A 17,152-nucleotide genomic window follows, 5' to 3' on the forward strand; every position below is an offset into this window, starting at 1 on the left:
TGTGTGTGTGTGTGTGTGTGTGTGTGTGTGTGTTTGTGTGTGAGTGTGAGTGTACTTGCTCAATGTGCTCCTGCCAGTCGTGGAAAGTAACAAAGTAGATTTTCCTATGTATTGTACTTAAAGTGGCTAAAATGCTGTATGTTTTAGAAGGTGTTATATAAATAAAGTTTATTATTGTTATTATTAGTATTATTATCATCAATAGTTTTAAAAGATTTATCAAATGACAAGTCTTTGGCTCCCCTTGATTTTATGAAGCTTTATAGAGAATTTTTATCTTCTTTTCATCTGAGCACTTGTTTGCACTCCCTTTAACTGGAGATATAAATCCTCACTGGAGCAATTAGTTTTAGAAGTTACATAATTAGTTCGATGGAGATCCTAAATACACCTATGTCTGCAGGGCCCACCTTTGGTGAGCCAGTGTCATGGTAAAACCTACACCAGTCCCTATGTGTATTTTGAGCAGCCTTGCAATTTTGTCCAATCACCACAACTTTTCTGCAAATTTGACCAATTATTGTAGTTTCCTGCGCAAAATGTTGAGACATATACGTCACCATACTCACTTCTTTGTTTCTAGTTGTGTCCAAACAGTGCAATTTTATTCTCACTGTAGCAAGATGCCTTCAATTTTTAACGCATAATTCAAAACAAAAATCTAATTTTTTTGTCATTTTCACTTTACTTTATTAGCTAACTGTTCATACTAGTTAAGATACATTTTGAAAATTGGCTCCTGCATGTTGCTGTAGGTGAACCCAAATTCCACAGAGCACTCAGTAAAGGCATTTGTCCAAAAAAGTCTGTTCATTACTACAATCAACATCTCCAGTACATCTCCACTGAGTGACTGGTGGAGCTGTGTAGGTGAGGTGAGATGAAGTGTCAGGGGTTACTGGCGAAGAGGGGAGGAGAGAAGGGTCACTGTGCGGAAAGGAAGGATGGATACAATGCCGCGGGGTCTTGGCATTGCCTCCTTATAACGACATTACAGTGGAAAGAACAAGCGGCAATGAGCGACACCATCATTAACCTCTGACTGGGCTATAAATCAACAGTAGTTCACGCAAATTAGACCAATTCCCCTCGATCTGCCTCCAAAGGCCCTCACTAGGGCTACGCCATTATAAATCACATACAGGGGGAGGAGGAGAGGCACACACACACACTCACACACACACACACACACACACACACACACACATATATACACAGATACAGGGAGAGAGCATGCAGACACTTTTATTGGTAGTGTTTTACAGTGAGTCATATAACCTAAAAGAATTAAATTTCTCAGGCTTGCCCTTGGTGATTCATACACATTTTCATCAAGGCTGCATATTACAGATAGCATTTGATTCTGTCTAGAGGCACAAAGAAATTAACGTTACTTGTAGCCATGTTACAGGAGAGGAGGGGAGAGGAGATACTCTCAGAATAAAGATGACATAGGTTACGCCATTTCCGATTTTTATTCTGCACAGTGCAGCCCTGGGGACTGATTTGATGTAAATATGAAAGCATACAGTCAATCAATTATTCTCAGACAACACAGAGTTCAACAGAAACCGAAAATAACACTGGCTACAAATAGAAGAGTCTATATAATTTGCCACATAAGTATATGTTGAAATTCAATTTTTCATCATAATATGATATTTGCTCCAGCCTGTATATACAATATTAGTGATGGCTTTTGATTTATAATAACAACATAACATGTTTTAGCCTGATTATTCTCTGTGGAAATTTTCAGCTGAATTTGGGCTGTTGGTGTTTCAGTCAATGCAGGGCAGTGCGGGGAGAGGGATGGACAGCTGCCGACTCTCTGCGGTCGCCTGTAGGAAAGAGTACATATTGCACGTCACTCGGAAAGGTAACAGATATGGCAGTATGTCCCTGCCATCTGTCACTGAAGCTTCACACATCCAAACAGACAAAAGGAGAGCCAGGCCGCCGAGACGGCAGCAAGGCCCCAGCCTGCTATTGTCCTATAGGCTTGTGGGTGAATGTAGGGCCCCTTATCATCAGGTCCTGCTGGAGTGATGCAGTCTGGCTAACAGCAGCATTGTTCACCACACACGCGTGCTCACCCAAGGGACCAAACAGACTACAGAATTTTTAATTTTAGCATGTAGTTAATCTCTAGCAGCAATAAGAATTCAATTAGTGCCCCAAATCCAAGATTTAATGTTATATATCAATCAATAGAGAAAAGTGCAAAAAAGGTGTAGTCAGTTTTGTTCAGTTTGATTTCATCACTTGTCTTTGCCCTTTTTATCTCTTGAATAACCCCTCAGATGCACACTCACACACACACACACACACACACACACACACACACGTGCACACACACTTCCATCCAGTGCAGACTCGCACAGATAAGGTCCTGGGCTTAGTGGAAAGGGTCGATTTTCCATTATGGAATTTTATAATAAAGATCAACTGTCACTGCAATCAAAGCGTCACTTAAGGCTATCTTAAAGCAGAGCCAGGACCTCTGTTTTCATCCAGCAACCTCCTCCCCATCCCCAAAAATAATCAACCTCAATCCTCCAAAATACCGCAGACTCTCCAAGAGACCCATCTTTTCCTTTATCTCTCCTTCAGAAAAAAGGGGAAGAAGAGCGAATATGAGGAAGGTCAACGATCTGTCAACAGTAGATAAAGAAGGATGGACGAAAGAAGAGATCGATGGTGAAATCTAAAAAACTTTGCAGTTTTATATATTTTTGTTCTGGAAAGAAGGAAGATAAAGTGCTGTCAGAAAATTCTGTGAAGTTTCTGTGCTTCTCAATTCAGCAGTTGCAGTTGTCAATTTATTTTCAAGGAAATTGTCTCATCAGTGTACAAACAAGTATGTATTAGATGTATGTCCTTCTGTGTGTATTAATTTTTTCAGACAGCATCACAGAGCAACATGTGAGATTACGCCACTTAATCCCTGTATAATCTCTGTGTTCCTCGCTGTGGAAGCTTCCCCAGCGCGAAGGTCCAATGGCTTTACAAATCAGTTCCTAATACAGTAATATAGACTTGACTGAAGCAGAGATGGGAGCAAGCAGAAATCGTAACAAAACAATTATTTCAGGGAACATTTAAATCTTAAACCTTAAAAGTTAAAAGAACAACATTCAGAGTTAAATGATCTTTTTTGTTGTTTAGTTATTATTAAGGCCTATTAAGAGTTAAAATTCTTTAAAAAAAAACTGAGCTAGTATGCTCCATCAGGACAGTGCAGATGTGGTTTGATCAGATTTGATTGTGACCAAACAACCCAAACAACTGTTATCAGATTCTGATTCAAATGTTTCATAACCCTGAGTGGTTCAAAGACATACCGTGACGCCCACTTTGCCCTTGTGAGAAAACACTAAATACAGAAATCTTTCATGAGAAATAATCAAAACAGAATATTTTGTCTTAATGTAGGCCCACATTGCTTATAGAAAGAAGCTGATCAAGAAAGGCCTTTAAAGCACAACCAGCCCCTGCGGTGCTTGCAGGGAAGGGTAATGTGCAGCTGAAGGGAACTGGCATACTGTGGAGGTCGAGGTCTGACCCTTCAGATCCCAGCTCCCTGTGTGTGCAAGGGCTGTTCCTTCCATGTTTTAAACTTGGGGGTTTCCAATCAGACAGATTGGTGTTGGGGCCCCATTTGACACGAGGGGCCCTGTGTTGCTTCAAATCCTGGTGGGCCACCTGGCAGCCTCTCAGGAAAACCTATTTCAATTACCATAAGAGCCTTGGCTTGTTTCCCTTCATCTTATTCTTTAATGGACTATGCATGTACCATCTCATGCAAATGACTTATTGCAAGGTCCTTTCCTTTTAGTGGTGTTGTTTTTCAGAGTGTTTACTTTGTAAGGGTTTGAGTCCCTGCATGTGTCTCTGCACCAGTGTGTCTTAGTGTGTGTGTGTGTGTGATTAGCTATGAAAGATACCAGCTATTATCCTTGACGCATCTCTGACCCTGTGGCTGCAGTGTTTTGGGAAAGTCAATGAAAACAAAGAGTTCAAAAACACATAATTGCTGAGGCAGTCTGTGTTGACATTACATGAACAGGAGTTATATCTATAAACCAACCAAAACACGCATTAGAGGCTGGAGATCAGACACAAGTCATATCTGCTTTTTCTTCTGAGGCGAGGGGGGGGGACCCAGAGAGAATGACAGCAGCGAGAGAGAAGAGGAGCTGGGAGGAGGGCAAGTGTGGGTAATACAAAGTCAATCAAAAGGGCAGAGAGGAGGAAAAAGCTGCACTTCAAGTAATAATTTGAGGAGTGCTTGCTTATGTTTGTGTGTATGCGTTTGGCAGATAGTTTTACACAGAAATAGAGTCACACTGAGCAAGTCTGGTCATCGCTCAGTGTGATTTTCCACCCTGCCTCCCCTTGTTTTATAACATCTTGTTCCTTGCGATAAATGGCTCTCCTAACCAGAGCCGCTAAAAATAGAAACAGTAAAAAAAAAAAAAAAAGAGCCATACTTTTAACTTTTGTTTCAGGTTAAACATGTCAGTATTTGACTAATATTTTGCTTTTGATAGCTCACTACTTAACAGCTCACCTCAATGTCTTGAGCAAGAGGAGGCCTTGTACAGCCTCATATATGGTTGAAAGCACAATGAAGGCGTCGCAGAATACAGTTTTACTGTTACTAAAAACAATAACAATGGCTCTGTTCCATGCAAGTATCTCAGTAAGTCATGAGAGTGTGACAGCGAGCCAGCATGCACAATACCAGGACCCTGAAACTGAAGCAGCTAAATGCAATCCAGCCATTAATTCCATTATTTACACCTGTGCTTTGCACAATGGTACTATGAGTTGAACACTGACTTCAAAATGTCAATAGGCGCAGAATGACAATGCTAACATGCTGATATTTAGCAGGTAATATTTACCATTTCACCATCTTAGTTTAGTGTTTGCATGGCAACGTGTGCTAATTGGGACTACGCAGAAAGTGCACATGTAGCTGATGGGAATGTTGTTTGTTTTGTTTGTTTTGCAGGTATTTGGTCATAAACCAGAGTATTGGACAAAATGAAAATTTGACCATGGAGCTAGTTGTTTATTTATAATGAATTATTAAAGTGTTGACAGATAGCTTTGGCCATTGTTATCTTTGTCAGTTAAAGCAGTTAGGGATGTTCCTGCATATGATGCACAAATGTCCTCCCTGTTGAATATTTATGGATGCAGGTTATAAAATTATCTCTAAAGTGGCTCTTACTCTGATCCCCAAAAGTAAGGTTATTAAATGCTAATTAATATTATGGCTAGCAGCAAATCGGTTTCTAGCAACTAGATAAATATACATATACAGAGTGTGTATATTGAAGCTGTTTTTATGAATCACCATCTAAGAAAACCTCATGTTGTTATCCCTTTAATTTCCCACAATAAGTCTACACAGTCTACATTTTGCAGTACTTCTCTGGCACATTATACAGTATCATTGGAGAATTTATGTTGCATTTATGGCTCCTCATTTATTACTATGATCTATGTTTGCTCAGGATTCAGTTGCTCACATTAATTAGCAAGCCAGGCTGAATTCTCTATAGAGATGATGAAGGCAGTTGAACACATATTCAAATAAATTCATAATTAATTATGTCTATGTCATCACTAAAAATACACTGTGGGACTGTACAGAATGCATACACTTGTTACACATTGTACAGAATGCATACACTTGTTACACATTGTACAGAAGCAGCACACCAGAGGCTTGGAATAGGTACTGTATTTAATATTTCTTTGATGCAGAGGTGAGGTGAGCGACAACAACTAAGGACTTGTATGAGATCCAATTATGAGAGTTGGAGGGGAGCTTCGTGTTGCTCTCCCCAGGATAAGAGTTCATCTGCAGGGGATGAGCCGTGGGATTACCTGGTCCATGGGACTGGTTCCCAGGCCGCAGGAAAAGTCTATTAGCAACTGGGTAATCTTCCCTGGTTAAAATAGGTAGACAGCGACATGCCAGAACAAAGTGTCGACTAAACCCGTTTTGGTGTTCATACGTGTGTGTGTGTGTCTCCAAATATCCAGCGTCTCTGATTAGTATGCTTGGACCATGAGGCTACACTGACAGTGGGGCCTCTGAGAGCAGCAGTGCCATGAATTCTTTAGCATGAGCTTGCATGTACCCTTGCTCTCATCACGCCTGAGAGGACAAGTCCAGTCAACGTGAGACAAGGAGGCGCACACACACACACACACACACACACACACACACACACACACACACACACACACACATACACACACACGCACACAGCAACCTTCATTTGGTGCATACGTCTCTGCCTGCGAGCCTACTCCCAGTTAACTGAAGGTCCCTCTGGCCTACATGCAAACACAGTCTGCATTTAACCATCTCATCAACACATTTCATTTCCGACTCAGAGAAGAGGAGCCAAACATACCCATGTCCGCATACACACACACACACACACACACACACACACACACACACACACACACACACACACACCAACACACACACACACACACACACACACACACACAAATCTGAGGGAATTTTCAATCTCTTCTTCTCCTTTTCTCTCTCCCTCTGCCTGTGGAGAACACTGGCAGGAATCAGGGAGAAGAGCAGGGTTGCTAGGCGACAGGTTGTGGTTGCCATGGTGAATTTAAGTGGAACAGCTGGTCCAATCAGCATAAAGTGCGGGCAGGCGGGGGCAGAGCCAGGCAGGCTCATGCCAACACAGACAGACAGGAAGGAGAGGCTGCTGAGGCATGCAGGATGGAGAGGAGAGGAGAGGAGAGGAGAGGAGAACAGAGGAGAGGAAAGGAGGATAAAGTAGGCTAATGAGCGAAAAAGACAGAATGATAAGAGGCCAATAAGAAAAGGAGAGATGAGGGAAAAGAAGTAGGAGGTCAGAAAGACTGGAATAGGCTCAGTGAGAAAAACCCTGGCTGGTTGGATAAGTAGATTTGAACCAAAACAAGGACAAAATATGAAAATAAGAGAGAAGTAGGTTGGGAATCTGTTCGCTCAGAGATTTTTCTTCCCATCAGAACAACAACAAACATGAAATGTATATTATGTCTGTTTCACACAGCAGTGCCGCACCTAAAGTGGGAGCCACGGTAATCAGAACCTGATAGAAAATATTTAAAGGCACAACGCAGACTGCGCTGTGTCAGATGCAGCTAATGACAATGTGGTGATAACATGGTGATAATGATAATGGGGTGGGAAAATGTGTGGGTGTGGGGATTTCACAGTCCCATTATCGGTTTTGTGTAGTGGGGCATTTGTTAAAAAAATTCTCAAATGGGGTTTGTGGGGGGGGGGGTCAGAGTTTGTTGTTAAATTTTTCAGTCAAGTAAAAACAACAGCTGTAGGGTATTAGTAGGGTATGGTGGGGTAACAGTAGGATGGACACAGGTAAGGTTATGATGTAATCAAGAGAGGCCTATCGATTGAGGTTGAAATAGCAAGTGCAGAGAAGACCCCTCTTTGATTTTTTTATCACTTTTTAATTGATTTAAGAAGTTATAATGTCAATATTTGTGGATGCCATTGTTGTTTACTTTATTCTTGTGTCTCCTTGTCTTCAGGGATGAATGCTTTGAGAAGTACTGCACTCTGAGCTGTTTCCTTGCCTTGAAAGTGGCAGCATAATTAGAATTAGAGTTATTTTTATTAATTCAAAATACCAAACAATGGCTTGCAAAAATCCACACAAACTGAAACTGCACTGAAAGTGAAACTACATACCAGTAAGACTTGACAGGCGCTCCCTGGAGTCAGTTATTTCTGATTTTGCTTATCTGGTCAGTGTTCAGGAAAAGGTCCATTTCCAGGTTCACCACTGGACAGCACTGCCTGCTGACTGATACTTTATCAGTTATTGGTTTCACACTTTATCAGGCTTCTGAGATTGAACCCTGCAAAGATACACACACACAAGATTTGAAATTTAAGAGCTGATTGTATTGATGTCAACATCCACCCAACACACTTGCAAACATGCATGCACTTATTGCAGACTGCAAAGTACTGCGCCAACTGTCCTTTACTGAAGTCAATTACTCTTAACCTTACTTTTTTACATACTTTGATCAACACGCAGACATGCCGTACAGAACTACTTTAAGTTCTGCACTTACTCAGAGGAGAAGGCAGACCCACATTCTCTGGACACATACGCAGGGACACGCATGTCAGGACACACTCTCAGAGCGTCTCGCATGAGCAAGCACAGAGGGGAGCGAGATGAACACAGGCTGCCACTGCTGTAACCAATCATGGCAGCCACTTATCCTGCTCATTCCCCTCAACAGCAAGATTATGTTGCTGGTATAGCTGTAGAATTTGCACATCTTTTCCCTGAGAATAAGAATTTGACCATGTGGAGGAACAAGATAATTACATCATATCTTCCAAGTCTTTCCATTCAGTTTGGACAGAGCAACTATGCAGAATTAAAAACATGAACTATGGTTTATAATAACTACACTGTTTTAATGTTTGCAAACACATGAGGAATCAACAGTGGTACATTTAGGCACTGTTGATGAATCAAAAAGGCTTCACAGCCTGTCCAGCTCGCAAGATGTCCATTTACACAAAGCTTTCAGTCTGTCACACCTTCCTCCTGTCACTCACACAAAGCATGCTGGGAGGCATGGTTTCCAGGGCAACCAAGAGGCACCTTTCCTTGACGACGGTTCAGAATGCGGAGATGGAGGACATTAGCTTGCACCTCAGGTGTGGCAATATCGCTGCCTATAGCTCGACCACGAGCAGAACAAAGCAGCCGTGACCGCTTTGGCTGAGAAGAAAAATGCAGAACTCAATATAAAGCAGCGGGAAAACACAACTGAATAAAAACGTCTGCATATGGATGAAACAGGAGATGAAGTGGTAACTGACATTACCAGCAAGCAATTGTTCCTCGATGAACTTTGTAGTTTTTGGTTTTGCAGCTAGTTAGGATCCTCCAGAGCTCAGTGTGACAGCGGACCTACTGGGAGTTGAAACACCACTCTGGGTATTTCCTTTCAGTGATAAATGAACTAAGCTGCTTCACACTTATAGTGTGAATTAAAATTTCCCACACACATACTCCCTCAAAAGACCCTCACACACTGTCCTAAATATGCAATAACACACTCCTGAATCCCCCTGTAGCCTCCAAAGTACATCTTCAAAGAAACCCTCAATCTGCTTAACACATTTTACAGACCATACACACACACACACACACTCACACATGGCCATAGCTGCACACATGTGTTAACAAAAGAACACATTCAGACCCAGAGCACACAGATCAATGCAAGAAATGGGTAGACTTTGTGATATTGTGTTACTTTCAGTGAAGGCCAAACCCATGAAATTCATGAAGAGGAGTCAGAGGCAGAGATGGGTGTGTCATGTGCACGGAAAACACACTGGATACACTGAGAAGACAACACACAGTCGCTCACACATCTCAAGAAGAAACACACAAGCGAAAGGAGAGTGAGGGAGAGAAGAAAATGGGTGTGTGTTTGTAGGTGTGTGTGTGTGTGTGTGTGTGTGTGTGTGTGTGTGTGTGTGTGTGTGTGTGTGTGTGTGTGTGTGTGTGTGTGTGTTTGTGAGAGAGCGAGTGAGAAGGAGACTGAGTGCATAGAGAATTGAGTGCAGTTAGTAGTGTTTCCCCCTCGGCTGAGGCATTAACAAGCCTATAATGGACCCTCTTAAAAAGCCGACTAGGATCTCCTCCAAAACTAACTGATTTAGAGTGGCCAGGGCCCCCATGGGCAGTGGCCAAGTCCCCCTCTGTCCCTCCCCAGCACAGCCACAGCCAGCCCCAGTGGCAGGCGGCACAGACACACATTGTGTTTGTCTACTGAACCACAAGCAATAGCAGTTTATAACACAATAAAACACCATGAGGAGGCATTAATTGGATATAATAGCCAGGGAATGATTTAGATGATTTAACACCTTTTTTCCAAGACAAGTACATAAAAGCGAGAGAAAAGGAAGAGAGGAATAAAAGGGAATTAGAAATGGACTTACACACCGTTTCCGACTTTGATTTCAAATGTTAGCCTGATTCAAGTACACACACACACGCTAACAGCCAGACACAGACACAGTTTACAGTTGTAAACACACATTAGTGCACATAGCAAGCAGTTTTATATTTTATGATGCTGTATAATCTATATAATGCATGTAAAGTAAATTTTGATTTATGATGAAGCATATCTGAAATAAGTTTATACACTGTTATCAAATGAAGCTATTGCCATGGTTGAATACAGTAATGGAGGTAAACTTAATGATCAATAAATCAATAAAGAAATTGAAATAAAATCAACTAATATGTACAGCATTAAAAAGAAGGCAGAATAATATTCATGTTTTCTGTAATTTAGTAACCCTTGATGACAATAATCACCACATCACAGATGTAGCTGATGCTGATAAGATGTGACAGGCTAGCTGGTAGGAAAAAAAACACACACACACCCACGTAACCTCTTTATCACACATCAATGTTTCAATGGCAGCGTTTTATTGACAACATCAGGATCCGGAAAATAACAGACTCCAGATTCTTGCAGCAAATTATCCTCAAGACCCGCTCGCTAACCCTTCAAGATATTCCATCACCTTATCTCTCCTCCCGTGTCTTCCTCATCTTCCCTGTCTTTTCACTCCACACAGAGCTGAAAGGGAGCAGGGCCTTGCATGTATGTACATAATTGGCACTTTACTGTCATATCAAATTCATATCAGTGCAGAGTCTTGGGCTGGGAAGAACAATGAGGGCCAGACAAAAGCGTGGCTCTGTGCTCTGAGAGTCGCCCTGATAACCGCAGCATAGGCCGGTCAATAAAACCAATCATCTCTAATCTTCTTATGGGGGACTAAACAGTTCCCCCAGATACTCCACAATGCCCACTAGACACAATGTGCACCGCACTGTCCCAATATAAGGGGCCGTATACCAGCAGGGAGGAAAACAATGTCTGAACCGTAACCTCAGTGTACGATCTCATCAACCTTATCTCCAGCTGCATTGTTGTCATCTAAACATACAAAGTTCTGTAGGATATGAAATTAGTTTAATAGTTTATGGGTAATATTTAGAACAATTGTGATGTAATCTACAGTTTTGAAATTTGAATTTCTATAAATGTTACAAGCAAACCAAACAAGCAATGCATTTCAACAAAAAATCTTAAAATATCTATGGTATTTTGTCTTGTTTAAGTGTATAGTATACTTGCATTAATTACCCATCAGTATATATCCAGTAAAGAGCAGAAGTGTTCTGGGATAAAAATCCATTACTACATTTTCTGTAGGCTACATCCTCACATTGTCTGCCCCGGGTTACAGTGATGAAATGATGTAAAGAAACACCTTCATCTGTTTGACTCCATTCTGCTGTTTCTCTGAAGGCAGCTCCTACAACACACAACAGAGATGATAAAAGGTCAGCACCCTCATCTTTTAACATTTAGCTTCCACCATCCACCCCTCTGGTTTTCAGTGTCATCCCAATTCAAAAATGTCTGTCACTTTGATCATAGAATCTAAATAAACGCAAAAAATTATCTCTGTATTTAATGATACAAAATGTTGGGTTTGGTCACACTCCTCCATCAGCCTGTCAGTGGAGTTGCCCCAGACTTGAATACAGCTGTATGCAAAACCTCTCTGATGCTCCAACGCCCCAAACCTCTTAACTGGGGCCTACCCAATCTGCAAAAAAGTGTGGGGGATGGGAGAGGTCACAGAGGTGAGGCTATATGGTTCATGTAGCTTAATCATTCACAATCCATTTTTTAAAAAGACATATACAATGTCATATATCCAGAAAAGCACAAAATATATGTCAGCAAGGGAACAAGACAGGTTTACAAAATAAAATTAATAAAAAACCAATTGTGTAGAAACAATATGAATGAGGAAAAAAGAATAAATAGAATTACAATACTTTGTTTGTTTATTTGTAAATTGTCATATCTTAATTTCCCACATATGCACGACAAGATCACCATTCCCCGCTTTCTCCATTTATCTGTCTCTCGCCTTACTCAATTCTCCTCTCCCTCCTTCGCTCCCTCCCTAATGATGTTTGGCTGAGGTGCGGGTTAATTGCAGGGTTAACTGACAGCGTAGAGGAGCGGTGTGCTGCGAATATGAGACGAAAGCGAGGTTTAGTCACAGTGTGTGGATGGGAAAAGCTGTGCATAAGTTTATTGAATTGTTGCAGGTTTGCATGCTGTGTGTGTGTGTGTGTGTGTGTGTGTGTGTGTGTGTGTGTGTGTGTGTGTGTGTGTGAATTTGTGTGTGACAGAGCCAGAAAGGGGAAAAAGATGGACTTCTGTGTGTCTTTGTGCTACTCCACATGCACTTATAAAACAGCATCAGCTGGCCATGAATGAGCATCAGTAAGAGCAACGCTTTGAAGGGAGGTTAAACGTGCACCTTTGTTTTCATGTGAACGGCTGACATGCAGGATTTGTGTAAAACTCACCTCAGCAGTGGTGTCACCTCTGCTCTCTGTCTTGGTGGAATACAAAAAAAAACTGTCTTTGCTGCCAATGTATTACACTCATTGGAATTTGACTTGTTTTACAAAAGCTAGTAATGAATATCTGTGCAGTTCATGCTACTGGTTATTCAGTGTGTCCTGTTCAGGAGTCTATGTCCTCTCCAGCTTCCTAACTGCTCAGGCTGGAGTACATGACTGAGGAGCAGCTTCAGTCATGTACAGGATAATGATAACGTGCACGAATGGAAGACCCAGCCATATGAACACATAGCCACACAGTCAAACACACACTCAAGGTGAATTTTGCACCACTTATACATCAATCTGTGCCGTTCATTCACACAACCCTCGCACGCCAACATTATCAGCACCATCATTCCAATCTAAATCGTCATACAATCATTAATTCTAGGAGGTATTGATTTCGAGGCTTCACAATTGTCAGTTAACACACACAGACACGTATTCAGATGCAGACTTAATTGTGTATACAAACACACATTTAGGGAGAGTTCAGGGTAGATTTGAGATTCAAGAGCACTTCAAACATACAGTGTACGTGCACAAGATAATTATCCTTTTCTGCTGGCTGTGTCACAAACAGATCAATGCAAACAGCTCATGACATTTATCAGACAGAGTCAAGGACCTCCACATTAGTACTGATACTCTCCTCGCTGGTCAAGTGGCTCAACATTATTGATATAGAGTCCACGAAGCAAAGGACAAATGTAATTCATTCGTCTATAAAACATCCAAATGAGGAATTGCCAGAGAAGGTGTGTATAAAATAATAATGTGAGGAATTGTGCTTCTGGTGTTTATAACCTGTGTGTGTGTGTGTGTGTGTGTGTGTGTGTGTGTGTGTGTGTGTGTGTGTGTGTGTGTGTGTGTGTGTGTACAAATCATTGTTCTGAGACACATAGATGACAGTCCATCTCTCAACAAATGTGCAGAGCAATTTTTTTCTCATTGTGAAATGATGAACCGTGACATTTGGGATTTCGGGTCATTCTGCATTTGTGCGGCCAAAATTCAACTGACAGCGTCCAAATCAACATGCAAAACTGACTTTTAGTACAACTTCGAACGCATAACACACAGACCCTTCTTTGCTCGTTTGCATTTGATTTAATTTTGTTGTGCGAATGTCTTTAGGAGTGTAAAATAAGTGATCTTTTATTGCTTGAGTGTAGCTTGTAGCAAAGGAGTGCAAAATAAAATAAAATGAAAATAAGGAATTTCTATCAGCACAAAAATGTTAGCAGGTTAGAACTAATTTAAAATAAATAATATATTTTTTAAAAGCCTGTCATAACAGTGATTTTATGGCTAAGGTACAGTGCAAGTTAAGCCTTAACTTTATTAGCTATCATCTTATTTCATACCAGGTGTACATTACCATGGGCACCTAGAAACAATTACAGTAATAGGAGAATATAATATACATTGATTTAGATCACTATTATTTTTTCTAAGAGAACAAATAAAATTTAAAATAATTTTAGGTAATATTACTGCATCAATATAAGCTTACCTGTGACCATGTGGACCACATTAGCTTTACTGAGGCTCTAAAAAATAAAAGTGGGGTTCATCCTGAGAGCAGGTGTAACACATTGTATCCAGAGTACAGTAAAGTTTTCCTCCAGCTTCCAACTTCTCTCTCCCTCTCTCTGTCTAGTGTGTGTGTGCATGTGTGTGTACAGGACCTGGTAATAGCCGACTTGCACGGTTTAATATAGGCTACTGTTTGTTATATCTTGCCATATATTACCATTTCTCCTTGGAGGGGCCCCTTGCATTCAAATCAGCGGCCGGCTGCCTGATCGTAGAGGACAGCTTACTAGGCCCCTTGAATTGTTCACCAGGAACAATGGATTCCTTTGTCAACGTGTTTCTCTTTCTCTCCCTGGACAATACTAGAGGGTCCTTCTGGCTCTCTGCACTTAAGAAATGTTTGCAAAATTACACCTCTTTATATGCCTCTCAAAACAAGTAGCAGTGCCAGTATAAAAGTGTGGGAGGTTTAGGGGAAAAATGCACCGGAGATTCGTTTTTTTTCTCTTTGATAAAGTTCAGTCAATGTTTTAAAGCAAATTTCCTGCATTTAAGAAAAGCTTACCCACACGTTTTTTTCTTTTTTTTCTTTTGCTTCTCAAATTTGAAATGTTTCAACCTGCTTGGCTGTAAGTAAGGCAAAATAAAACAAGGGGGGAGAAAAGTACAAATGACACATAGGTGGGCTATTTTACGAGAAAGAAAGAAAGAAAGAAAGAAAGAAAGAAAGAAAGAAAGAAAGAAAGAAAAATCCAATATAAACTGCAATAATAATTCAGATTAATACAATAATAAAAAATAACACAACTTGTATGAAAATCAACATTAATTGACTAAATAATATGTAAAACTATCTTCAAAAATGTTTAATTAACGCATTAATCCCGCCCAAAACGTTCCTGATCACCTGATGAAGGTGATTTATTTAGACTCAGAGTGTCTCCTCGCTGTGTTAGAGGAGAGTCCTGTTATAAACTATAAGCTGTGTATCTGCATAACGAGCTTATAGTGCAGAGCTGCCCACCGGCCGCAGCGCTGACCTCTCCCTCCTCCTGATGAATAGGCCCATAAGCAGATGCCCAGCTGTGCCTATTCGGGCCTTCAACTGCATTTCGGAAATCGGTATGATTTCCCTGGGAAAGTTGGCTCTCCACACCGGGACAATTTCTCAAACAATGTCCACTATTTTAAATCGGTAGTTAGTGTATTATTATTATTATTATTATTATTATTATTATTATTATTATTATTATCATTATTATTATTATTATGCTATATGTGGGCTATGTTTTAATGTGATCAATTATTCAATTAAATTCAGAAAGGTGAATATGGTAACAGAGATTACTGAAGGAGCGAATTCAAATGGGTTGAGATAAGCTGCTGTTTGTTTGCTTGCATGTTGTTTACAGGTGAACAGTTAAGCAACAATGTTACAAAAGAACGTTTAAAAATAATCTGTTTTTAAAACACACATTTAAAATCTTGGTGTTTTTATGCTGTATCATTTTGTTGCGACGTTTTATGTGAAATGTCAATATAAAAAGCGCATATTCCGCAGTGTTTAAAAATGTAGCCTATTGCTTTAAATTAAATTTTCCCTTACACCTATGGAGTGATTTTAGGTCAGAGAGAATGAACTAAACTTCCCTGGGATATGTTTAATTGTGCGGAGTCCTGCATGAGCCTGGTCCTGCAGCTTAGCATGCCTCTTTATGTGCACTCCATACCACCGTATTTCACTTTGCGTCAACTTTTTGCGATCCACAAGGAGACTGCGGCGCATTTATTGACACAGCACAGTTACATTAAAAAGACAGCGTTTTTCATCACCTGAACTGAACCTTTATTTTATACCAAACTTCACCTGCTGCAGATTAGCTCACAGAGACAAGTAGGGAGAAATTTTAAACAGCACACACATTTGTTTTGAGGTTCTTTCTGCGATAACTCAACGTTAAACTCCACCGCGGCACGTTCCTTAATGTAATTCAAATGCACAGGAATATTTTTCCCAGCGTACCTCAAAAGTCCAGGGGCCGCAGCTCGCACAACTGGGGCCGACTCTCCTCTCTCTTTTGTTGGGGCTATTGTGGGGGGCTGCGTGTTGGGATTGGGGGTGTAATGAGGGGGCTGCGACCCCCCGATGGGGGTGCATTTGCTGTCCAAAGACCGTTAGACAGTGGCTGAATGAATGGGGGCCTGAATGTCATTGTAATGCACAGGGACAACTCCCCCTTCATTCAGCTTAAGATGTGGAGGCCGCTCAGCTCTGCAGAGGGAGAGATGAGGAGAGAAAAAGCAACTGCAATTCAATTCACAATCTGGCTCTCTCTTTGCCTCGCCGTGCATGTGGAGAGACTGCGGAGGCTATTTTCCACCAAAGTTTAGACGCTGAGCTGCTGCACTCGCACGCACGTTTTCTGCACAGACTGAAGGCCTGCGCGTTGCACAAAATGGAGAGAAGATGCGATGGAGCCACACTGTATGATGCATGGCTGCAGGATACCCGCAACGGCGAGAGTAAGACACTGAACAAAGGATTTTGAGTCCAAGCCAGCGTGGATTTATCAGTATAGGCTATATTTGGACAGAGGACGCCTCTCCTGTAGCAGGTGGCCGCTATACAGGCTTATTACGTTTTTCTCATTTTTTGGCAACGGGGAACCAATAGACCTATAAGCCTAACAAATGACTTGCTTTAGTGAATTGACTTGCATTAATGTAAATGCAGGAAGCGCGTTTTTGAGATGTAGATTGCGAAGGAAGGCTGAGAGGCGACAATAGGCATGTCCGTTAAAATAGTTAATAATTGCATTTGTTTGAAAAAGAGCACATTTGCGATTCTATAGGCTCAGTAATCGAGAGTAAAGGGGAGCGGTTTCATCCTAAACAGCGCTGACGGTTCCTCCTCTCCATCTCTTTGTTCAGCCAACAGTGGGAGGTAGACACAGGCTACGGAAGGAGGGAGAAACATTTGAAAATCCAATGACATTTTCTTCCGGGACACAAATCAATAAATTCCTGTAGGATTTTTATGAAAT

General features: G+C 41.1%; 2 long non-coding RNA genes across 4 annotated transcripts in view; one reads left to right on the forward strand and one right to left on the reverse strand.

Annotated features, from left to right (window-relative positions):
- Window positions 1-1,229: 1,229 nt before the first annotated feature.
- Window positions 1,230-14,208, reverse strand: LOC127377116 (uncharacterized). 3 transcript variants are annotated; one of them, XR_007887627.1, is made up of 5 exons: window positions 12,088-12,322; window positions 8,926-11,455; window positions 8,654-8,819; window positions 7,763-7,932; window positions 1,230-1,841 (listed from the first exon to the last, which is right to left on the reverse strand). It is a non-coding gene; the product is annotated as an uncharacterized LOC127377116 (long non-coding RNA). The 3 variants fall into 3 exon arrangements; XR_007887626.1 differs by lacking the exon at window positions 12,088-12,322 and adding an exon at window positions 14,086-14,208 and having other exon boundaries at window positions 8,654-11,455; XR_007887625.1 differs by having other exon boundaries at window positions 8,654-11,455.
- Window positions 14,209-16,376: 2,168 nt separating this feature from the next.
- The window catches only part of LOC127377118 (uncharacterized), a 5,295-nt gene continuing 4,519 nt past the window's right edge, over window positions 16,377-17,152 (forward strand). The window contains exon 1 of the long non-coding RNA XR_007887628.1: window positions 16,377-16,631. This is a non-coding gene — a long non-coding RNA (uncharacterized LOC127377118). The remainder of the gene's footprint in view (window positions 16,632-17,152) is intronic.

Source organism: Dicentrarchus labrax, unplaced genomic scaffold, assembly GCF_905237075.1.
Source record: "Dicentrarchus labrax unplaced genomic scaffold, dlabrax2021, whole genome shotgun sequence".
NCBI lineage: Eukaryota > Metazoa > Chordata > Actinopteri > Moronidae > Dicentrarchus > Dicentrarchus labrax.